Raw genomic sequence first — 26,010 nt, 5'->3', positions numbered from 1 at the left:
ATGACGTGAGGATCCGGAATAGGCCCTGGCATGAAAGTGAGATATGTCAAGTTTAGATTTCATTAAATGCCACCTTATCTTTTCACTAAAAAAGACAACCACACTCATCCAGTCTCGTACATGCTTCTAATACAAATAAAAAAATATCCACTGAAAGTCTATATAAAAAGTAACAAATAATAATCACTTTTATGTTTGTATTATTTTAGAAATGCACTAAAGTCTTTGTGCTCTAGTACAGGCGGGGGGCTCATTCAGACTCACCATCATAGGCTCGGTACAGTGTGCACTTCACTCCAGCTCTGACACTTGTTTTTTTCTTAGCCGCTGGTTTACACACCGCCATATCATTGGTGGCCTCTGGTACAATTCCCTGTGATATAATAATGATGAACAATACATTGTCAAAAGTCAATACAAACTGCAAAGTTCTGCATCAGTGTAACAAATAATATCTGACCTGTGTCCTAGGCCGGTGCCAGGTCTGCAGTGCGCTGGTGCATGACAGAGGCAATGGCACTGTCTTAAAGCCCATGGTAACATAGTGAGCACTTTGAAAAAGAAGTGCTACTATGTGATTACATAGTGCTTTCCCAGCAGAGCAGGAACATGACATGTGATTGAGTACCACAGGAACCTCTGCAGAGTCTAGTGTAACCTGTTCATAGAGACATAACAATTAGTGCTGTACTTACAAAACATTTTTTCTGCGTTTCATTATAAACTACTGTACACAATTTTCAAAACCCAATTTCTTTTTTTTAATTAAGAAAAATTGGCTGTTCTGAAACCTTTGACAAGTAGTGCCAACACTTATCGAAAATTTGAACATTTTGAGTTATCACAGAATCTTTCCCAGTCTTTATTGCCGTCAACAACCCACATCGGTTTGTAAGAATTTCGTTGTGTATTAAGTTTAATGATACAAAATCAGAGCTCAGACTGAGAAACAAACTGATCCACAGTGGAACTTTGTGGAATCATTCTTATTAAATCTGCAACCGCAGCAAAACACAACAAAAAGAAAACTTATCTATCTTAACCTATCTTATCATAATGTTAGAGAACTGTTTATCTGAGAAACCTGAAGCCGATGAGCCTCCTCATTTTTCTTCATGGACCTGTAACATCGCCCTCTCACTGTCACCTCACCGTTAACTACACTTGAGACTGTTTCAATACAGTGATTGGGAGAAAGGGCGCAGCATTAGCCATTAATACATTACTGACTCTTATCTTACGGTCGATACAAACAGCAGTAATATTAAAAAGAGGCTGCAAAACAGAAACTCGTCAGCTCATAACCTTCGCTAGCATAGGGCTAATTTAAGCTAAATAAAGATAAACACGTACCTTCATAATCAAACAGGTAACCTTCAACGAAGAACTTGTAGCCTTTATCAAGCTTCGATCTTGAAGTAAGGGACCACTTGTCAGCAAGTCGTTCTACGTCGTTAAGTCGTATTGGTGGCAGATGTGAAAGGGACTGGGTGAACTCCATAATGATGTGCTACTAGCTAAGCGTTCCTAAGCGACACCGGATGTAAACATAACCTGCATCGCGGCAGAACGGAAGTTGTCTGACGTCACGTGAAAAGGGCCCATTGGAGGGTTCCATCTACTAAAGATGCGCGGGAAAAAATATGTTATGTCAAGGTCTTTGTTTTGCTAACGTTAGCGGCCTTGTGAACATTAGCTATATATATATTTATTTATTTTCTCCGATAGCTGAGTGTACACGGACAGAAATGGACTCCAAATACCCACATCTGGTAACTATGTATTTTCGTTGTAACTAACTAGCTAGCTAAGGAACGAAGAAGCTACGTTTTGCTAGCAAACAAACGTTACATAATAATGTACCGTATGCAGTGAAAAACTAGCTAACGTTAGCTACCTGACTGACTTTAGTTAGCTAACTTGTTAGCTATCCCAGCTGACAATCACTCATGCAAAATGTCAATCTATCTTTTTCACAGGCGAGACCTCAGAAGAAGCTCCGTAAAGTGAGGTAAGAAACCTCTTCTAGGGAACTTGGTATAGTGATAAATAGTAATGGCGAACTTTTGTAGGCACTAACTCTGCCATGGTTCGTTCGTTGGACAAAGCCTATGAGGAAAATAAATGCGTTTTTGGATTAACGCCGAAAATCAGGTCTGTGTTAAACACAAGTTTAGGAGATATAATACGTTTGGTTCTATGAGATAATCTTCATCAGCTGACGTCACTTTTTGTGAGTTACATTGAATTTATGTAATCATTAAAATCACGATGGCTTCGTAATTAATACAGCTAATGTTCGCATAGAATAAAACGTATAAAATCTCCTAAACCTGTGTTAACCTCAGACCGTAGTGCCTGGACACAGCCCTTAGCCGTGGTATATTGGCCAAATACCACAAACCCCAGAGGTGCCTTATTGCTATTATAAACTGTTTACCAACGTAATTAGAGCAGTACAAATCTGTTTTGGCTGTACCCATGTTATACGGTCTGATATCACGGTTTTCAGGCAATCAGCATTCAGGGCTCGAACCACCCAGTTTATAATGGAGTTAGGTATCTATCTAGCACCTATGTGAAGTTGGCCACAATAAGGATGAGCCACAATAGTGGAATTTAATTGAATGTGATGCAAATGTATACAAATAGTGGACTAGATAATGCTTGACAAGGTTGGAATGTTATATAAATTCAACAAAAATATAACATTTTGTTAATTTGACAAAAATAAATAAATCAGTTGAAATTGCACTGGATGCATTAGACTTAAGAATTGCATTGGGGGCATACTGACGTCTACATTTATATTGCACTATACAGTCTTACCCCATTTCATGGATCAACAATCCTTAGGTATCAGTCTACTCAGTGACACACAACTATCAGTGTCGTAGCTCTTATTTCCGGGCTTTGACTGTGGGAAATCACCTCCCTGTCAGCTTATTGTGCATATTGACAAGTACATTTTTAGTATTTATTAGGATCCCCAATTAGCTGTTGTCAAGGCAGCGGCTACTCTTCCTGGGTTCCAAATGTTCTTACGTTACACCCTTATTCTAAAATGTATTAAATGTTTTAGTCATCCATCTACACACAATACCCCATAATGAGAAAGCGAAAACAGGTTTTTTTTTTTTCAATTTAAAGTTTTATTAAGTTTTCAATCAACCAACCAAACACATTCCACATTCACAGATGTGAATTAAAAAAAAATTATAATAATAAAAAATTGTTTTATATATGTATATATATATATACATACATACATATATACACATACATACATACATACATACACACACAAATAATAATTATAACAAAATTTAAATTATAGAACTTGCAGCAGCACTATCAAGGTTCTTATTAGCTATTTCCAGCCTTAGCTGAGATGACGAGCCAATAATTAGTTTTTAGGTTTTACAGCACCTTACACAACACGCATCTGCCCATCTCCCTGATTCCCCCATTCACTCTGTCCAATTTGAAATATAGTTGAGTAGTGGAGACCAGAGTCTATCAAACTTGGGCTGTCTCTTGTGGAGGTCATAAGTGAGCTTTTCAAGGGGGAGAAAGTCAACAATCTGGTCAATCCACATTTTAAATGTAGGAGAAGTATTAGAGGCCCACAATAGAAGAATACATTTCTTAGCAAAGTATGTAATGGTCATGAGCAAATTTTCTCTGTCAGGATCAAGAACAAAGTCCTGCTGGGCATTAAGAAGATAGAGACACGGGGTCATATCAAACTGTACATCTAGTATTTTCTGTGCAGCAGTATGTATAGATTGCCAAAATCTGGCAATCTCTCTGCAGCTCCAAAATACATGCATATAGGTTCCACTTTCAGAGGTACATCTATTACAATTAGGAGAAATGTCTGTTTTCATTTTATGGAGTCTCAGGGGAGTGTAATAAAATTTGTAAAAAAATTTGTAATTAGATTCTTTCATTTTTACATTAGTAGAGGAGCAGTATACCCTGTCGCAAACCTCCGACCATAACTCGTCACTGATAGTCAGACCAAGGTCCTTTTCCCATATTATTTTCAAAGGAGTAAAGGAGGATCCTCCTTTCTCAGAAAGGAGTCTATAGATATAGGATATTTTGCCTTTAATGGATTGTGCTGTGACAAGAAGGGTTTCAACTTCATTCAACTGAGTTCTAAACCTCCTCTTGGAAGTAAATGAGGAGATGACATGTCTAATTTGTAGATATTTAAAAAAATGGGATCTTGGCACATGGAATTCATTGCAGAGCTCTTGAAAGGATTTCAGTGTAGTGGTCTTCTGATGAAATAGGTCTGAAAAGGTCCTGATTCCTAGAGTATGCCAAAGATTAAAGTTGGCATCTCTCAGGGCTTTTGGCAAGTCTGGGTTGCCTACTATAGGCGAGTAAGAACATATTTGGGAGGAGATGCCCAAGTATTTCTTACAGTCTCTCCACGCTCGTAGGGTACTGTAAATCACAAATGTTTTGGCTATGTTGCCCACTTCACTAAAGTTATCAATGAATATAGTTGAGCTTAGTGGCAATGAACCACAAGATTGGGCTTCTATCTGGCTCCACGTTGACTCTTGTCTGTTTGTGATCCATGTTAGCATGTTGCGGATTTGGGCAGACCAGTAGTACAGTTGGAGGGAGGGAAGGGCAAGACCACCCTTAGATTCAGGTTTCGATAGAGTGGAAAGCTTGATCCTAGGTTTTTTATTGCCCCATATAAATTTGGTGATGCTTTGGTTAATTGTTTTGAAAAAGGAAGCTGGGAGATAGCATGGGAGCATCTGAAATAAATAGTTCAGTCTAGGGAGGATGTTCATACGGATTACATTAATTCTTCCTACTAAGCTAATTGGGAGGGAGATCCAGGTTTGGAGGTTGTTCTTGATTTGATCCAGGAGTGGAAGATAATTCTCTTTGAAAAGCTTATTCAGATCTGGTGTTATGAATATCCCAAGGTATTGAAACCCCTGTGTCTTCCATTGGAATGGGCATAGTGTCTTCATAGAACTGGTGAGTATAATATTGAGAGGGCAGACAGTGGATTTGTTAAAATTAATCTTATAACCTGAAAACGTGCCATACTGAGCAATTGTATCTAAGATGGGAGGAAGGGATTTCTCAGGGTTGGATATGTAGAGCAAGACATCATCCGCGTAAAGCGAAATCTTGTGCTGCAGGCCGCCTGCAGGAACACCCATAATACTTGGATTGCTCCTTATCAACTCTGCCAGAGGCTCCGCCCCCAACAAGTAGAGCAGGGGGGACAGCGAGCACCCTTGTCTTGTGCCCCGTCCCAAAGGGAATCTGTCAGAGTTCAGTCCGTTAGTAGTCACCATGGCATTTGGATGAGAGTATAGTGATTTGATCCATTTAATAAAGTTTGGGCCCATGTTGAACTTCTCTAAGACTGAGAACAGAAAGCTCCACTCCATCCTGTCGAACGCCTTCTCAGCATCCAGTGAAGCCAGCAGGACAGGGGTCTTCTGTGCGTTTACTTGATCAATAATATCAAAAAGACGGCGAATGTTATCAGAAGAGTATCTGTCTCTAATAAATCCCGTCTGGTCCGCTTTTATTATTTTGGGAAGAAGAGTGTTTAGTCTTTTGGCGAGCAATTTGGTGATTATTTTGTAGTCGAAATCCAACAAGCTTATGGGCCGGAAGGAGGAGCAGGATAGGGGATCCTTGTCTTTTTTGAGCAACACTGTAATGCGAGCTGTGTGCATTGAGTCTGGGAGAACTCAGTTTTTGCAAAAATCCTCCAGCATTGGCATGAAAATAGGGCTAAGCTGGGGCCAAAAAGCTTTGTAGAACTCTCTGGGGAATCCATCTGGGCCTGGGGACTTGTTAGGTGGCATGGAGGTAATTGCCTCCAGGATCTCCTCAGGAGTGAAGGGGGAGTTGAGATCTTCTTGGTCGGTCTCTGATAGTTTAGGTAGCGAGATTCCCTCTAGGAAGGAGTGGAGTTCTGCCTCCGTGTGTTTTCTCTCAGAGGTATATAGTTTGCAGTAAAAATCATGAAAAGTTAAATTGATCTTTTTTGGATCATATGTGACCTCATCCTCTGCTGTTCGGATAGCCATAATTGTACGCTCTGACTGCTCTTTTTTTAATTGATAAGCAAGCAATCTACTAGGCCTATTGCTATACTCATGGTATTTCTGTTTAGTAAAGAAAACTTTTTTTTTAATCTCCCAGTATAGTCCAAATTCAGTTTGGCTTTGGCTGCTTTAAGTTGACTCCAGGAGGTGCTGTCTGGGGATTGTTTATGTACTTTTTCACAGCGTTCCAGCTCCCTCTCCAGATCTAGCCTGTGTGCTTCCATTGCTTTTTTCTTAGAGGAAGCATATGCAATTAGATGACCTCTTACTGTGGCTTTAGCAGCGTCCCACATTGTGGCCGGAGAAACAGGAGAATCTTTGTTGTCTTGTGTGTAGTTGTCTATCCATGTAGTTACCAATGTATGGAATGCTTCGTTTGATAGCATGGAGGTGTTGAATTTCCAGCTCTTTGATCTCGGGATGTTTTTGCAGAGGTCAAAGCGGAGGTGGACAAAGGCGTGATTCGAAAGCGCTATGGGTCCGATTGTACACGTGGCTGAGTTTATGAAACTCTTTGGAATAAAAATGTAATCTATACGGGAGTAGGTGTTATGGACATTAGAGTAGTATGTATAGTCCATAGCTGAGCTATTAGTCTCTCTCCAGATATCTATCAGTCCCATCTCTTTAGTAAGAGAGTTCAACATCTTTGCAGATCTAGGATTTGTGGTGGTGATTTGAGATGATTTGTCTAGGGTTGGGTTCAGGGTACAATTAAAATCTCCGGCCAACACTCCAAAGGAAACACAGTGCTCATTGAACAGAGTTATCATTTTCGACATAAAAGCAGGAGTATCTGTGTTAGGGGCGTATATGTTTAAGATAGTAATTGGTTGCCCATACAGTGACCCAGTTATCAAGATAAATCTCCCCTCCGGATCAGATATGTTTTTGTCAATTATGAATGGAACATTCTTATGGATAAGTATTGCTGTACCTCTACTGTTGGATTTGAAAGATGAGAAATACACCTGTCCCACCCAAGCTCTGCGGAGTTTGGCATGTTCAGCATCACAGAGGTGTGTCTCTTGCAATAGCGCGATGTCTGCTTTTTCCTTTTTTAGAGCACATAGTATCTTTTTCCCGTTTTATTGCATGGCCTAGACCGTGGCAGTTCCATGTCAATAGATTTAAGGTACTAGTCATCGTCATCGAACAGTAATCGAACTTTAGTGCAAGTCATCTCTGGGTAAAGGTGGATCGTAGTTACAGCTGCGTTCACATAAAAGGAAAATAAATGGTTTACATAAAATAACAATCTCTGAACACCCCAGCCGAGTTCCCAAACAACTCGACATATCCCGTTGGATCTATTACCTCCCCGCTCAGTCACCATTCTGTGTTCCAACAAACAAACAAAAAAGACCGGGAACAGTTAGCAACGCACAACGTCTCCCCCTCCCCACCAAAGAAATGCCTCATCCTCTCCGCCCGCATTGAGTAACTGACACCGTAGCCCCCGTCCAGACCACATTAAGAAAGGGAGAAAATAAAATCAATAGCCCAGCCTACATACAGTAGGCCTAAGTTATAATATGGGGCCTATCCCTCTCCGCTAAAGGAACATAAATATAGATTGGACGGCTATAATGAAATTTAGCAGGGCGGTGGGTCTTTGGATATCGGCTATATGTTGTCTTACCTCCTTTAGTAATAACAGTAATCGCATTAATCGCATTTAGTCAATGGTCCATTTCTCATTGACCAGGGTTGTCTTTCAAAAAACGTTTTGCCTCTTCGGGAGTTTTGAAGTGTCGCAGGGCTCCTTGGTGAAGAATCCTGATCTCGTTTGGGTATTTGAATCCCCTAAAGATGCCTCGGTCAATGGAGCATTTCTTCACCTCGTCAAACTCTCGGCGCTTTCGGCGTATTCCAGCTGACAGGTCCTGGAGTAAGGTGAGTTTGGCGTTTCCCACTGTAATGGTGTTGGTTTTTGCCGCCTGTAGGACTCGTTCCTTGTCGGTGAATCTCAGGAAACGTATGGTGATTGGGCGCGGTGGTTGTCTGGCTGCTGGTGGGGGCCTCAGTGCTCGGTGAGCTCTCTCGAGTTCTATGGGCATGTCGGTGGACAGGTGGAGCCACTCGGGAAGTTTGTCTTGCAGGTAGCGGATCAGTGGCATGTTTCCCTCTTCTTTTTCGCCCAGATTTAATAGAACACAATTATTCCTTCGCCCCCTGTTTTCCAGGTCCTCTGTTTTCTCTTCCAGCTGCTCTATTTTTTTTTTAGCATATGCTATTGTTTCCATGGCGTCTGTCAATAAGTTTTCCGTGGATAGGATTCGCCCCTCTGCCTCGTCCAGGCGCCCGCGTTTATGGTTCTTGTTGTTTATGTCAGGCAAGGCATTTTCCAGGATTGTCACCTTGCCCCCTATCGCACTGAGCTGAGCGTTAATGGCATCTAGTTTAGTGTTGAGTTCTGTACGTTGGGATCTCAGCTCAGAAAAGATGTCTTCGACAGAGTGCGAGGTTGGCATTCGTTGGGCCTCGGGGGGGGACGGGTCCTCTTTCTCCTGGCTAATGGCGCTAGCTTTTTCTGAAGCTAGCTGCTTCTTGGAGGCTTTTTCCGTCGCTAGTACTCGAGTCCGGGTAAAAATGTCCCCTGTAGTGTTGCCTTTTGAAGCCGCCATGACTTTTTGACTAAAGCTAAATGAGTTTAAACTTGAAGTGGAGGTAAGATTAGGAATTGGAAACTACTTGTGCGGAGCTCCTAGTTCATGCGGCCATCTCGTTCAAGGGTCACGTGATCCACCCGAAAACAGGTTTTTATAAATTTTTGCAAATGTATTACAAATAAAAAAACAGAAATACATTATTTACATAAGTATTCAGACCCTTTGCTATGAGACTTGAAATTGAGCTCAGGTGCATCCTGTTACCATTGATCATCCTTGATGTTTCTTCAACTTGATTGGAGTCCACCTGTGGTATATTCAATTGATTGGACGTGATCTGGAAAGGCACAGACCTGTCTATATAAGGTCCCACAGTTGACAGTGCATGTCAGAGCAAAAACCAAGCCATGAGGTCGAAGGAATTGTCCATAGAGCTCAGAGACAGGATTGTTTCTAGGCACAGATCTGGGGAAGGGTAACAATACATTTCTGCAGCATTGAAGGTCCCTACGAACACAGTGGCCTCAATCATTCTTAAATGGAAGAAGTTTTAAAACACCAAGACTCTTCCTAAGAGCTGGCCGCCCGGCCAAACTGAACAATCGGGGAGAAGGGCCTTGGTCAGGGAGGTGACCAAGAACCCGATGGTCACTCTGACAGAGCTCTAGAGTTCCTCTGTGGAGATGGGAGAACCTTCCAGAAGGGCAACCATCTTTGCAGCACTCCAATAATCAGGCCTTTATGGTAGTGGCCAGACGGAAGCCACTCTTCTGTAAAAGGCACATGACAGCCCGCTTGGAGTTTGCCAAAAGGCACCTAAAGGACTCTGTCCATGAGAAACAAGATTCTCTGGTCTGATGAAACCACGATTCAATTCTTTGGCCTGAATGCGAAGTGTCACGTCTGGAGAAAAACTGGCACCATCCCTACGGTGAAGCATGGTGGTGGCAGCATCATGCGGTGGGGATGTTTTTCTGCTGCAAGGACTGGGAGACTATTCAGGATTGAGGGAAATATGAACGGAGCAAAGTGCAGAGAGATCCTTGATGAAAACCTGCTCCAGAGCGCTCAGGACCTCAGACTGGGGAGAAGGTTCACCTTCCAACAGGACAACGACCCCAAGCACACAGCCAAGACAATGCAGGAGTGGCTTCGGAACAAGTCTCTGAATGTCCTTGAGTGGCCCAGCCAGAGCCTGGACTTGAACCCGATCGAACATCTCTGGAGACCTGACAGAGCTTGAAAGGATCTGCAGAGAAGAATGGGAGAAACTCCCCAAATACAGGTATGCCAAGCTTGTAGCGTCATACCCAAGAAGACTTGAGGCTGTAATCGCTGCCAAATGTGCTTCAACAAAGTACTGAGTAAAGGGTCTGAATACTTAAGTAAATGATAAATTGGTGTTCTTTTATAAATTTGCTGTTTTTGCTTTGTCATTATGGGGGTATTGTTTGTAGATTGATGAGGATTTGTATTTATTTAATACATTTTATAATAAACGTAACAATGTGGAAAAAGGAAAGGGGTCTGTATACTCTCTGATTGCACTTCATACTGTAACACTACATTTACAATTGATCCATTCAACAAACGCTCCCATCCAGAGAGACCCACAGCTAGTGCCTTCATCTTAAGAGACAACCACATATCATAGTCGTATCCCAAACACATATCACAGTCGTATCCAAACCACATCTCAAATAATTTCTGTGTCTCTCTTCAGTCCCTGTCGTGCCTTAAGGAGTACAGCCTTACCTATGGATTGTGGATCAATGAAATGGTCCAGTTGTGTTCTGTGGGTGTCACTGAGTAGATTGATACCCCATTTCATGGATCTACAACAGGGGTGTCAAACTCATTTTAGCTCAGGGGCCACATGGAGGAAAATCTATTCCCAAGTGGGCCGGACCGGAAAAATCATGGTATATATATATAACTTAAAAACAACAACTTCAGATTGTTTTCTTTGTTTTAATACCATCAACATACAACATAAAGCTGGAGCCTGAGGACAGTGTGTCCAAAATAGTACAAGCACAACATCACTATTAATCATAAAACACGTCAAGTTTATTTGAAAATTCTAAAGAAAAAAGAACACACAATGCCTCAGTGATTAACAGAACTGTTTCACAGATGACAGAACTATATCAGGGTGTCATTTCTCAGGCAGAAATGTAGATAAAATAATGAAATCCTGTTCCCCAAACAAGTGCAAGAACCACAGAGTCAAGAATAGGTTAAATATTAAAATAAAATCATGCTGTCATAATACTGCGTGACAACTTTGTTGCGCCCTTGCAGCTGTTTGTTCAAGTTATTCAGGTGCTCTGTAACATCCACCATAAATGCAAGGTCCTGCATCCATTCTGCGGAATGAAATTCTAACACTGGTTTGCCCTTTTCTTCCATGAACTGTTCAATTTCTTCTCGTAAATCAAAGAAACGCCTCAGCACAGCACCTCGGCTTAACCATCTTACCTCAGTGTGGTATGGCAGGCCATAGATGTGGTCTTTCTCTCTGAGAAGGCTGTCAAACTGACGGTGATTCAGGCTTCTGGATCGGATGAAATTAACAGTTTGGATGACCACCTTCATGACGTTATCCATCTTTAATGACTTGCAACACAAAGCCTCCTGGTGCAAAATACAGTGAAAAGTCAAAAAATCACGTCCTCCATTTGCAGATTGCACTTTCTCTCGGAACTTTGTCACAACGCCTGCTTTTTTTCCCGATCATTGAGGGCGCACCATCTGTAGCCAGGCTGACAGCGCGGGACCAGTCCACTCCGACCCTGTCCAGCGCGCCCGACGAGTCGCGGTAAAAAATATCAGCTGCTGTCGTTGTATCTGTCATCGGCACCAACTCCACGAACTCCTCGGTGACGGTCAACAGTTGTGCAACATCTGTAATGTCCGTGCTTTCATCAATTGCAACCGAAAACGCAATAAATGACTTTACTTTTTGCTTCAACTGGCTGTCCAAATCCACTGAAAGATCGGAAATCCTGTCTGCAACTGTGTTTCTTGTCAGGCTGATATTTGCAAAAGCCTGCCGCTTTTCAGGGCACACAATCTCCGCTGCCTTCATCATGCATGTTTTTACAAATTCACCCTCACTAAATGGTTTTGAAGCCACTGCGATTTCATTAGCAATGAGGTAGTCTAGCTTTCACTGCAGCGTCACTGATGTCTCGGCTGTGAGTAAACACAGACTGCTGTTTCTTCAGACCCGCCAACAGTTCATTCACCTTCTCTCATCTCCGCTGTCCTTGAAAGTTGTCATATTTGTCGGCATGAAGACTCACATAGTGGCAACGAAGGTTATATTCTTTCAGCACTGCAACATGCTCTGAACACACCAAACATACAGCTTTCCCATTCAATTCCGTGATTAAATAGGATGACCATTTTTCTTGGAACACTCTGCGTTGACAGAGACATATTGGGGCAATGCTCTGCCCCGGTATAAACAGTTTGCTTGCTTAACACAATTGATATTGCGCCATCCAGTGGACTCAATTGGAACAGCAGTTTATTTTATTGAAAAATTGCAGCGCATTTTTATACTTAAAAATAAATAAATATATATATATATATATATATATATATATTTTTTTTAATTCAAAATCATCTCGCGGGCCGGATTAAACCCGTTTATGCGGGCCTGATCCGGCCCGCGGGCCATAGTTTGACACCCCTGGTCTATGGCATCTGCTACTCTAACTAGAGTTATAGTCTACTATCCTGCTGCATGCTAGCTCTAAACATTTACATTTTAGTCATTTAGCAGACGCTCTTATCCAGAGCGACTTACAGTTAGTGAATACATTATTATTTTAATTTTTTTATACTGGCCCCCCGTGGGAATCGAACCCACAACCCTGGCGTTGCAAACGCCATGCTCTATCAACTGAGCTACATCCCTGCCGGCCATTCCCTCCCCTACCCTGGACGACGCTGGGCCAATTGTGCGCCGCCCATGAGTCTCCCGGTCGCGGCCGGCTGCGACAGAGCCTGGATTCGAACCAGGATCTCTAGTGGCACAGTTAGCACTGCGATGCAGTGCCTTAGACCACTGCGCCACTCAGGAGTACACCAGGTGGGTGTATCAGTGTTACTGATGGTAGGCTTTGTTACTTTGGTCCCAGCTCTCTGCAGGTCATTCACTAGGTCCCCCCATGTGGTTCTGGGATTTTTGCTCCCACGGGGTGAGATCTTGCGTCGAGGGGAGATTATCAGTGGTCTTGTATGTCTTCCATTTCCTAATAATTGCTCCCACAGTTGATTTCTTCAAACCAATCTGCTTACCTATTGCAGATTCAGTCTTTCCAGCCTGGTGCAGGTCTACAATTTTGTTTCTGGTGTCCTTTGACAGCTCTTTGGTCTTGCCTAACCACATGTATAATCTATTTGCATACACTTCAACCAGACAGACACACACCACCAGACTCTTCAACCAGACAGACACACCCCACCAGACTCTTCAACCAGACAGACACACCCCACCAGACTCTTCAACCAGACAGACATACCCCACCAGACTCTTCAACCAGACAGACACACCCCACCAGACTCTTCAACCAGACAGACACACCCCACCAGACTCTTCAACCAGACAGACACACCCCACCCAGACTCTTCAACAAGACAGACACACCCCACCAGACTCTTCAACAAGACAGACACACCCCACCAGACTCTTCAACAAGACAGACACACCCCACCAGACTCTTCAACCAGACAGACACACCCCACCAGACTCTTCAACCAGACAGACACACCCCACCAGACTCTTCAACCAGACAGACACACCCCACCAGACTCTTCAACAAGACAGACACACCCCACTAGACTCTTCAACAAGACAGACACACCCCACCAGACTCTTCAACCAGACAGACACACCCCACCAGACTCTTCAACCAGACAGACACACCCCACCAGACTCTTCAACCAGACAGACACACCCCACCAGACTCTTCAACCAGACAGACACACCCCACCAGACTCTTCAACCAGACAGACACACCCCACCAGACTCTTCAACCAGACAGACACACACCCCACCAGACTCTTCAACCAGACAGACACACCCCACCAGACTCTTCAACCAGACAGACACACCCCACCAGACTCTTCAACCAGACAGACACACCCCCACCAGACTCTTCAACCAGACAGACACACCCCCACCAGACTCTTCAACCAAGACAGACACACCCCACCAGACTCTTCAACCAGACAGACACACCCCACCAGACTCTTCAACCAGACAGACACACCCCACCAGACTCTTCAACCAGACAGACACACCCCACCAGACTCTTCAACCAGACAGACACACCCCACCAGACTCTTCAACCAGACAGACACACCCCCACCAGACTCTTCAACCAGACAGACACACCCCACCAGACTCTTCAACCAGACAGACACACCCCCACCAGACTCTTCAACCAGACAGCACACCCCACCAGACTCTTCAACCAGACAGACACACCCCACCAGACTCTTCAACCAGACAGACACACCCCACCAGACTCTTCAACCAGACAGACACACCCCACCAGACTCTTCAACCAGACAGACACACCCCACCAGACTCTTCAACCAGACAGACACACCCCACCAGACTCTTCAACCAGACAGACACACCCCACCAGACTCTTCAACCAGACAGACACACCCCACCAGACTCTTCAACCAGACAGACACACCCCCACCAGACTCTTCAACCAGACAGACACACCCCACCAGACTCTTCAACCAGACAGACACACCCCACCAGACTCTTCAACCAGACAGACACACCCCACCAGACTCTTCAACCAGACAGACACACCCCCACCAGACTCTTCAACCAGACAGACACACCCCCACCAGACTCTTCAACCAGACAGACACACCCCACCAGACTCTTCAACCAGACAGACACACACCACCAGACTCTTCAACCAGACAGACACACCCCACCAGACTCTTCCAACCAGACAGACACACCCCACCAGACTCTTCAACCAGACAGACACACCCCCACCAGACTCTTCAACCAGACAGACACACCCCACCAGACTCTTCAACCAGACAGACACACCCCACCAGACTCTTCAACCAGACAGACACACCCCACCAGACTCTTCAACCAGACAGACACACCCCCACCAGACTCTTCAACCAGACAGACACACCCCACCAGACTCTTCAACCAGACAGACACACCCCCACCAGACTCTTCAACCAGACAGACACACCCCCACCAGACTCTTCAACCAGACAGACACACCCCACCAGACTCTTCAACCAGACAGACACACCCCACCAGACTCTTCAACCAGACAGACACACCCCCACCAGACTCTTCAACCAGACAGACACACCCCCACCAGACTCTTCAACCAGACAGACACACCCCCACCAGACTCTTCAACCAGACATGCGCTATGGGTTTCTTCACTGTACCCAAACCAAAAACAGATTTCATGTGTTGCTCAGTTATGTATAGAGCCATGTCATCGTGGAATGCTCTGCCACCAGAGGATACTCAGTGATGTATAGAGCCATGTCATCGTGGAATGCTCTGCCACCAGAGGATACTCAGTTATGTATAGAGCCATGTCATCGTGGAATGCTCTGCCACCAGAGGATACTCAGTTATGTATAGAGCCATGTCATCGTGGAATGCTCTGCCACCAGAGGATACTCAGTTATGTATAGAGCCATGTCATGCGTGGAATGCTCTGCCACCAGAGGATACTCAGTGATGTATAGAGCCATGTCATCGTGGAATGCTCTGCCACCAGAGGATACTCAGTGATGTATAGAGCCATGTCATCGTGGAATGCTCTGCCACCAGAGGATACTCAGTGATGTATAGAGCCATGTCATCATGGAATGCTCTGCCACCAGAGGATACTCAGTGATGTATAGAGCCATGTCATCGTGGAATGAAAAAATAAAATAAAGAAAATGAATTTTAAAAAAGCTGGTTTAGCTTAAAGATCTAATTTAACTGTACTGTATATAACAATTATGAATATGTATATCTCCTACTAACGTTACAGCAGGTATTTGTTAAATTTTTTGTTTTCTGATGATGACCTATTAGTGGTCAGGCTAACCCTAACCCTATTAGTGGTAGTTGAGTGATAACTGTACTGTGATTTTAATTTGTGAGAACAGGTTTTATTTCGGGTAGGGATTTTTTCTTAACGTTAATGATCCCAATTTCGTTTAAGGGTCTTTCTATAAATAAATGGGGCCAATGTGTGACATTGGGATAAACATTTCTAAATGCTTTGAAAGAAAAATAGAAATAAAATCACATTTTATTTGTCACCTGCGCCCGAATATAACAGGTGTAGACTAACAGTGAAATGCTTACTGACAAGCCCTTAACCAACTATGCAGTTAAGAAAAATAAACTAAAAGTAAAATATAAAAGAGCAACAATAAAATAACAATAACGAGGCTATATACAGGGGGTACCGGTACCAAGTCTATATACAGGGGTTACGGTACCGAGTCAATATACAGGGGTACCGGTACAGAGTTAATATACAGGCTATATACAGGGGGTACCGGTACCGAGTCAATATACAGGCTATATACAGGGGTTACTGGTACCGAGTCAATATACAGGCTATATACAGGGGGTACCGGTACCGAGTCAATATACAGGCTATATACAGGGGTTACCGGTACAGAGTCAATGTATGGGCTATATACAGGGGGTACCGGTACAGAGTCAATGTACGGGGGTACAGGTGTGTCGGGGTAATTTAGGTAATATATACACTACCAGTCAAAGGTTTTAGAACACCTACTCATTCAAGGGTTTGTCTTTTATTTTTACTATTTTCTACATTGTAGAATAATAGTGAAGACATCAACACTATGAAATAACATGGAATCATGTAGTAACCAAAAAGTGTGAATCAAATCAAAATATATTTTATATTTGAGGATTCTTCAAATATCCACCCTTTGCCTTGATGACAGCTTTGCACACCCCTGGCATTATCTCAACCAGTTTCACCTGGAATGCTTTTCCAACAGTCTTGAAAGAGTTCCCACATATGCTGAGCACTTGTTGGCTGCTTTTCCTTCACTCTGCGGCCCAACTCATCCCAAACCATCTCAATTTGTTTGAGGTCGGGGATGGAAAGGCCAGGTAATCTGATGCAGCACTCCATCACTCTCCTCCTTGGTCAAATAGCCCTTACACAACCTGGAGGTGTGTTGGGTCATTGTCCTGTAGAAAAACAAATGATAGTCCCACTAAGCCCAAACCAGATGGGATGGCGTATCGCTGCAGAATGCTGTGGTAGCTATGCTGGTTAAGTGTGCCTTGAATTCTAAATAAAATCACAGACATCGTCAACAGCAAAGCAATGGTGGAAATGTGTACTTTGGTCTGGAGTCCAAATTTGAGATTTTTGGTTCCAACCGCTGTGTCTTTGTGAGACGCGGTGCGAGTGAATGGATGATCTCCGCATGTGTATTTTCCACGTAATGCATGGAGGAGGAGGTGTTATGGTGTGAGGGTGATATGCATCTTTCAAATGATTTGCCACAGATATAAAGAGCTCCGCACACCATCAACCATCAAAGGCAAGCGATAGTAGTGAAGTCCTGTATGGCAACACTGAGGAAGTCCTGTATGTATAGCAACACTGAGGAAGTCCTGTATGTATAGCAACACTGAGGAAGTCCTGTATGTATAGCAACACTGAGGAAGTCCTGTATGTATAGCAACACTGAGGAAGTCCTGTATGTATAGCAACACTGAGGAAGTCCTGTGTGTATAGCAACACTGAGGAAGTCCTGTGTGTATGGCAACACTGAGGAAGTCCTGTATGTATAGCAACACTGAGGAAGTCCTGTATGTATAGCAACACTGAGGAAGTCCTGTATGTATAGCAACACTGAGGAAGTCCTGTATGTATAGCAACACTGAGGAAGTCCTGTATGTATAGCAACACTGAGGAAGTCCTGTATGTATAGCAACACTGAGGAAGTCCTGTATGTATAGCAACACTGAGGAAGTCCTGTATGTATAGCAACACTGAGGAAGTCCTGTGTAAGCAACACTGAGGAAGTCCCATGTTGTTAGCAACACTGGGAGGAAGTCCTGTATGTATAGCTAACCACTGAGGAAGTCCCTGTATGTAGCAACACTGAGGAAGTCCTGTGTATAGCAACACTGAGAAGTCCTGTATGCCATAGCAACACTGGAGGAAGTCCTGTATGTATAGCAACACTGAGGAAGTCCTTGTATGTATAGCAACACTTGGAAGGAAGTCCTGTATGTATAGCAACACTTTGAGGAAGTCCTGTGTGTATAGCAACACCTGGAGGAAGTCCTGTATGTATGGCAACACTAGGAAGTCCTGTATGTATAGCAACACTGAGGAAGTCCTGTATGTATAGCAACACTGAGGAAGTCCTGTATGTATAGCAACACTGAGGAAGTCCTGTATGTATGCGAACACTGAGGAAGTCCTGTATGTATAGCAACACTGAGGAAGTCCTGTATGTATAGCAACACTGAGAAGTCCTGTATGTATAGCAACACTGAGGAAGTCCTGTATGTATAGCAACACTGAGGAAGTCCTGTATGTATAGCAACACTGAGGAAGTCCTGTATGTATAAGCAACACTGAGGAAGTCTTTCCTGTCTGTATGTATAGCAACACTGAAGAAGTCCTGTATGTAGCTAACACTGAGGGGAAGTCCTGTATGTATAGCAACACTGAGTCTCGAAGTCCTGTATGTATAGCAACACTGAGGAAGTCCCTGTATGTATAGCAACACTGAGGAAGTCCTGTATGTATAGCAACACTGAGGAAGTCCTGTATGTATAGCAACACTGAGGAAGTCCTGTATGTATAGCAACACTGAGGGAAGTCCTGTATGTAAAGCGAACACTGAGGAAGTCCTGTATGTATAGCAACACTGAGGAAGTCCCTGTATGTATAGCAACACTGAGGGAAGTCCTGTATGTATAGCAACACTGAGGAAGTCCTGTATGTATAGCAACACTGAGGAAGTCCTGTATGTATAGCAACACTGAGGAAGTCCTGTATTATAGAACACTGAGGAAGTCCTGTATGTATAGCAACACTGAGTCTGGAAGTCCTGTATGTATAGCAACACTGAGGAAGTCCTGTATGTATAGCAACACTGAGGAAGTCCTGTATGTATAGCAACACTGAGGGAAGTCCTGTATGTATAGCAACACTGAGGAAGTCCTGTATGTATAGCAACACTGAGGAAGTCCTGTATGTATAGCAACACTGAGGAAGTCCTGTATGTATAGCAACACTGAGGAAGTCCTGTATGTATAGCAACACTGAGGAAGTCCTGTATGTATAGCAACACTGAGGAAGTCCTGTATGTATAGCAACACTGAGGAAGTCCTGTATGTATAGCAACACTGAGGAAGTCCTGTATGTATAGCAACACTGAGGAAGTCCTGTATGATAGCAACACTGAGGAAGTCCTGTATGTATAGCAACACTGAGGAAGTCCTGTATGTATAGCAACACTGAGGAAGTCCTGTATGTATAGCAACACTGAGGAAGTCCTGTATGTATAGCAACACTGAGGAAGTCCTGTATGTATAGCAACACTGAGGGAAGTCCTGTATGTATAGCAACACTGAGGAAGTCCTGTATGTATAGCAACACTGAGGAAGTCCTGTATGTATAGCAACACTGAGGAAGTCCTGTATGTATAGCAACACTGAGGAAGTCCTGTATGTATAGCAACACTGAGGAAGTCCTGTATGAGCAACACTGAGGAAGTCCTGTATGTATAGCAACACTGAGGAAGTCCTGTATGTATAGCAACACTGAGGAAGTCCTGTATGTATAGCAACACTGAGGAAGTCCTGTATGTATAGCAACACTGAGGAAGTCCTGTATGTATAGCAACACTGAGGAAGTCCTGTATGTAGCAAACACTGAGGAAGTCCTGTATGTATAGCAACACTGAGGAAGTCCTGTATGTATAGCAACACTGAGGAAGTCCTGTATGTATAGCAACACTGAGGAAGTCCTGTATGTATAGCAACACTGAGAAGTCCTGTATGTATAGCAACACTGAGGAAGTCCTGTATGTATAGCAACACTGAGGAAGTCCTGTATGTATAGCAACACTGAGGAAGTCCTGTATGTATAGCAACACTGAGGAAGTCCTGTATGTATAGCAACACTGAGGAAGTCCTGTATGTATAGCAACACTGAGGAAGTCCTGTATGTATAGCAACACTGAGGAAGTCCTGTATGTATAGCAACACTGAGGAAGTCCTGTATGTATAGCAACACTGAGGAAGTCCTGTATGTATAGCAACACTGAGGAAGTCCTGTATGTATAGCAACACTGAGGAAGTCCTGTATGTATAGCAACACTGAGGAAGTCCTGTATGTATAGCAACACTGAGGAAGTCCTGTATGTATAGCAACACTGAGGAAGTCCTGTATGTATAGCAACACTGAGGAAGTCCTGTATGTATAGCAACACTGAGGAAGTCCTGTATGTATAGCAACACTGAGGAAGTCCTGTATGTATAGCAACACTGAGGAAGTCCTGTATGTATAGCAACACTGAGGAAGTCCTGTATGTATAGCAACACTGAGGAAGTCCTGTATGTATAGCAACACTGAGGAAGTCCTGTATGTATAGCAACACTGAGGAAGTCCTGTATGGCAACACTGAGGAAGTCCTGTATGTATAGCAACACTGAGGAAGTCCTGTATGTATAGCAACACTGAGGAAGTCCTGTATGTATAGCAACACTGAGGAAGTCCTGTATGTATAGCAACACTGAGGAAGTCCTGTATGTATAGCAACACTGAGGAAGTCCTGTATGTATAGCAACACTGAGGAAGTCCTGTATGGCAACACTGAGGAAGTCCTGTATGAGCAACACTGAGGAAGTCCTGTATGTATAGCAACACTGAGGAAGTCCTGTATGTATAGCAACACTGAGGAAGTCCTGTATGTATAGCAACACTGAGGAAGTCCTGTATGTATAGCAACACTGAGGAAGTCCTGTATGTATAGCAACACTGAGGAAGTCCTGTATGTATAGCAACACTGAGGAAGTCCTGTATGTATAGCAACACTGAGGAAGTCCTGTATGTATAGCAACACTGAGGAAGTCCTGTATGTATAGCAACACTGAGGAAGTCCTGTATGTATAGCAACACTGAGGAAGTCCTGTGTGTATAGCAACACTGAGGAAGTCCTGTATGTATAGCAACACTGAGGAAGTCCTGTATGTATAGCAACACTGAGGAAGTCCTGTATGTATAGCAACACTGAGGAAGTCCTGTATGTATAGCAACACTGAGGAAGTCCTGTATGTATAGCAACACTGAGGAAGTCCTGTATGTATAGCAACACTGAGGAAGTCCTGTATGTATAGCAACACTGAGGAAGTCCTGTATGTATAGCAACACTGAGGAAGTCCTGTATGTATAGCAACACTGAGGAAGTCCTGTATGTATAGCAACACTGAGGAAGTCCTGTATGTATAGCAACACTGAGGAAGTCCTGTATGAGCAACACTGAGGAAGTCCTGTATGTATAGCAACACTGAGGAAGTCCTGTATGTATAGCAACACTGAGGAAGTCCTGTATGTATAGCAACACTGAGGAAGTCCTGTATGTATAGCAACACTGAGGAAGTCCTGTATGTATAGCAACACTGAGGAAGTCCTGTATGTATAGCAACACTGAGGAAGTCCTGTATGTATAGCAACACTGAGGAAGTCCTGTATGAGCAACACTGAGGAAGTCCTGTATGTATAGCAACACTGAGGAAGTCCTGTATGTATAGCAACACTGAGGAAGTCCTGTATGTATAGCAACACTGAGGAAGTCCTGTATGTATAGCAACACTGAGGAAGTCCTGTATGTATAGCAACACTGAGGAAGTCCTGTATGTATAGCAACACTGAGGAAGTCCTGTATGTATAGCAACACTGAGGAAGTCCTGTATGTATAGCAACACTGAGGAAGTCCTGTATGTATAGCAACACTGAGGAAGTCCTGTATGTATAGCAACACTGAGGAAGTCCTGTATGTATAGCAACACTGAGGAAGTCCTGTATGTATAGCAACACTGAGGAAGTCCTGTATGTATAGCAACACTGAGGAAGTCCTGTATGTATAGCAACACTGAGGAAGTCCTGTATGTATAGCAACACTGAGGAAGTCCTGTATGTATAGCAACACTGAGGAAGTCCTGTATGTATAGCAACACTGAGGAAGTCCTGTATGTATAGCAACACTGAGGAAGTCCTGTATGTATAGCAACACTGAGGAAGTCCTGTATGTATAGCAACACTGAGGAAGTCCTGTATGTATAGCAACACTGAGGAAGTCCTGTATGTATAGCAACACTGAGGAAGTCCTGTATGTATAGCAACACTGAGGAAGTCCTGTATGTATAGCAACACTGAGGAAGTCCTGTATGTATAGCAACACTGAGGAAGTCCTGTATGTATAGCAACACTGAAGAAGTCCTGTATGTATAGCAACACTGAGGAAGTCCTGTATGTATAGCAACACTGAGGAAGTCCTGTATGTATAGCAACACTGAGGAAGTCCTGTATGTATAGCAACACTGAGGAAGTCCTGTATGTATAGCAACACTGAGGAAGTCCTGTATGTATAGCAACACTGAGGAAGTCCTGTATGTATAGCAACACTGAGGAAGTCCTGTATGTATAGCAACACTGAAGAAGTCCTGTATGTATAGCAACACTGAGGAAGTCCTGTATGTATAGCAACACTGAGGAAGTCCTGTATGTATAGCAACACTGAGGAAGTCCTGTATGTATAGCAACACTGAGGAAGTCCTGTATGTATAGCAACACTGAGGAAGTCCTGTATGTATAGCAACACTGAGGAAGTCCTGTATGTATAGCAACACTGAGGAAGTCCTGTATGTATAGCAACACTGAGGAAGTCCTGTATGTATAGCAACACTGAGGAAGTCCTGTATGTATAGCAACACTGAGGAAGTCCTGTATGTATAGCAACACTGAGGAAGTCCTGTATGTATAGCAACACTGAGGAAGTCCTGTATGTATAGCAACACTGAGGAAGTCCTGTATGTATAGCAACACTGAGGAAGTCCTGTATGTATAGCAACACTGAGGAAGTCCTGTATGTATAGCAACACTGAGGAAGTCCTGTATGTATAGCAACACTGAGGAAGTCCTGTATGTATAGCAACACTGAGGAAGTCCTGTATGTATAGCAACACTGAGGAAGTCCTGTATGTATAGCAACACTGAGGAAGTCCTGTATGTATAGCAACACTTTGAGGAGTTAAATGAGTAGGTGGTGAAATGCAAACTTTGCGAGGTGGAATTGAGGTACGGTAATGTTAGTACAGATGCAATGCTTCACCATCTGAAAGGGTGAACAAACCGTTGCTGGCGGCAGCACAGGCCCTAGACTGCTTCACACTATTGAAGTGTGATAAGGGAGTGAGAAAATCACAGCGCTGATTCCAGAAATGACTGCAGCTGTAATGCAGCCATTGTCAATGGTAGAGGATGTTGACTTCAATACCCTGATGGCATATCCAGAACCAGACTACCAGATGCCATGTTGAAAAACCATGATGGCCTTGGTGGAGAAATTGTACAATGATTAGTCTGCTGTTGTGGCATTTTGTGTCATTCTGGTTGGTCAGAGTAGAGCTATGTTTTAATGGAATAGAGAAATTATTTCAAATACCCATCCCTGTGACCTGTCATCTGTCCTGTATGTTACCTTGTCTCTGGACCACCAATAACTCATGTGACTTAATATGTCCTGCAGATTTGAGCTTCCCTCTCTGTCTACGCTCTTTAAACGGGCTCTCTACCTCAGCCAAGGAAAAAAAAGGGAAAAGGGTTGACACTCAAGACAAGACATTTCTACTGATAACTTGCTGATGTCATACAGAGGTGGGCTGGTGACATTAGCATATGCCCAGATATACTGCCACAGTCACTAGCTATCAGTTATCAATAGTCATATCCTACCATTTATACAGCAAAGTGATCTCTGCTCTTCCCTCTTTGTGCATCTCTTCTCCCTTGGGCACATAGTGTCAACAACAGATCATAAGTGTCCATTCTGGCATTTAATTTAATTCCATTGCAGAATAATGTGTTTTACCACTTCCCCACTCTGAGTCTCTGGAACTGGTGATGGTTCTCTCTCCACCTTCTCCTCCACAGGGGCGAAGGTCGGAGAAGTGCTCCCATGAAGACCTCCAGCCCCTTAGAGTGGCAGGAGGGGGAGGAAAGATACACTGCATTGCTCTTGAGCTATGATGATGATGATGATGATGAATATGACCACTGCCCTGTAAAGCAGCCTTTCACTGCCCTGACACAACAGTGCAACGAACAGGCAGCAGACGGGTAAGATGGATCCCAACTCAATACTGATATGGAACGCCTAACAAGGAGTTTGTTGTTTTTAGTCTTGTTGTAGATGTGTTATATTGATTCAATAAGGGGAAAGTTGATGTGGAATTGTATCACTTGTTCTTATTGTTCTAAAGGAAACTGGACAAAAATGGCAGTTTAAATGTTAAGAATTTGACACATCCCTATTGTGTTAATTCTCCATGAAGTTGAGACTGTCCCTCTGCAGCACAGAGAAAGTGGAACCCAAAGAACAACCAGCACCAGAGAAGAGGAGTCTGGCCCAACCACCAGAGAAGGAGGCAACACAGGAAAGGAAAGCCACACACCCCTTTCTCCAGAAGCCGAGAGGCTGGTCAGTCAAAGCCTGCCTGGTGAGTCCACATCTGTTTTCATTTAACCGAATGAATGATTAGAACTGTCCTGTTTACAATATCCACAGTAGTGGCCCTCCCTGAGTCTCTTTTTTTTTTTTGTATTTTTGTATTTTACCCCTTTTCTTCTACCCAATTTCAGGGTATCCAATTGGTAGTTACAGTCTTGTCCCATCGCTGCAACTCCCGTACGGACACTGGAGAGGCGAAGGTCGAAAGTAGTGCGTCCTCCGAAACACAACACAACCGAGCCGCACTGCTTCTTGACACAATGCCCACTTAACCCGGAAGCCAGCCGCACCAATGTGCCGGAGGAAACACTGTACACCTGGCGACTGAGTCAGCGTGCACTGCCGGCCAAACCCTCCCCTACCCCGGACGGCGCTTGACCATTGTGCGCCGCCCAATGGGTCTCCCGGTCAAGCCTGGACTCGAACCAGGATCTCACAGTTAATTGCCTTTGACCACTGTGCCACTCGGAAGGCCCCTCCCTGAGTTTCTAAACCCAGATGCCCAACATCGCAATACTTCCGGGGAATGTTTGCGAAGTATACCTGGCTGGAGTTTGGGGTTTGAGAAGTCAATGAGAGAAGTGAAATATTCTTCCTTAGTTGTTAATTGTCTCGAAAGATAAAGGCACAACCTGGATTAGAGCCAATGTCTTCAGTAATTGATCATGGTATTACTCCAACTTCCTGAAAGTGACAAACTGACACGTAGCCAATGTCGTCTACAAGCGTGATTGGGGATTTACATTTTAGTCATTTAGCCGACGCTCTTATCCAGAGCGACTTAGTTAGCTAGGTGGGACAACCACATATCACAGGGTGACTTAGTCAGTGCATTCATCTTCAGATAGCTAGGTGGGACAACCACATATCACAGGGTGACTTAGTCAGTGCATTCATCTTCAGATAGCTAAGTGGGACAACCACATATCACAGGGTGACTTAGTCAGTGCATTCATCTTCAGATAGCTAGGTGGGACAACCACATATCACAGGGTGACTTAGTCAGTGCATTCATCTTCAGATAGCTAGGTGGGACAACCACATATCACAGGGTGACTTAGTCAGTGCATTCATCTTCAGATACAGTGAGGGAAAAAAGTATTTGATCCCCTGCTGATTTTGTACGTTTGAACACTGACAAAGACATGATCAGTCTATCATTTTAATGGTAGGTTTATTTGAACAGTGAGAGACAGAATAACAACAACAAAATCCAGAAAAACGCATGTCAAAAATGTTATAAATTGATTTGCATTTTAATGAGGGAAATAAGTATTTGACCCCTCTGCAAAACATGACTTAGTACTCGGTGGCAAAACCCTTGTTGGCAATCAGAGGTCAGACGTTTCTTGTAGTTGGCCACCAGGTTTGCACACATCTCAGGAGGGATTTTGTCCCACTCCTCTTTGCAGATCTTCTCCAAGTCATTAAGGTTTCGAGGCTGACGTTTGGCAACTCGAACCTTCAGC

The 26,010-nt window shown here is 43.6% G+C and overlaps 1 long non-coding RNA gene across 1 annotated transcript; it reads left to right on the top strand.

Annotated features, from left to right (window-relative positions):
- The first annotated feature begins 1,613 nt into the window (after positions 1 to 1,613).
- Positions 1,614 to 24,477, top strand: LOC123485342. Its single transcript, XR_006658967.1, has 3 exons — positions 1,614 to 1,772; positions 1,980 to 2,011; positions 24,386 to 24,477. It is a non-coding gene; the product is annotated as an uncharacterized LOC123485342 (long non-coding RNA).
- Positions 24,478 to 26,010: the final 1,533 nt, after the last annotated feature.

Source organism: Coregonus clupeaformis, unplaced genomic scaffold (genome assembly GCF_020615455.1).
Source record: "Coregonus clupeaformis isolate EN_2021a unplaced genomic scaffold, ASM2061545v1 scaf0652, whole genome shotgun sequence".
In the NCBI taxonomy this organism is placed as follows: Eukaryota; Metazoa; Chordata; class Actinopteri; order Salmoniformes; family Salmonidae; genus Coregonus; species Coregonus clupeaformis.
The sequence above is the reverse complement of the archived record's forward strand: the minus strand, read 5'-3'. Positions and strand labels throughout refer to the sequence as shown.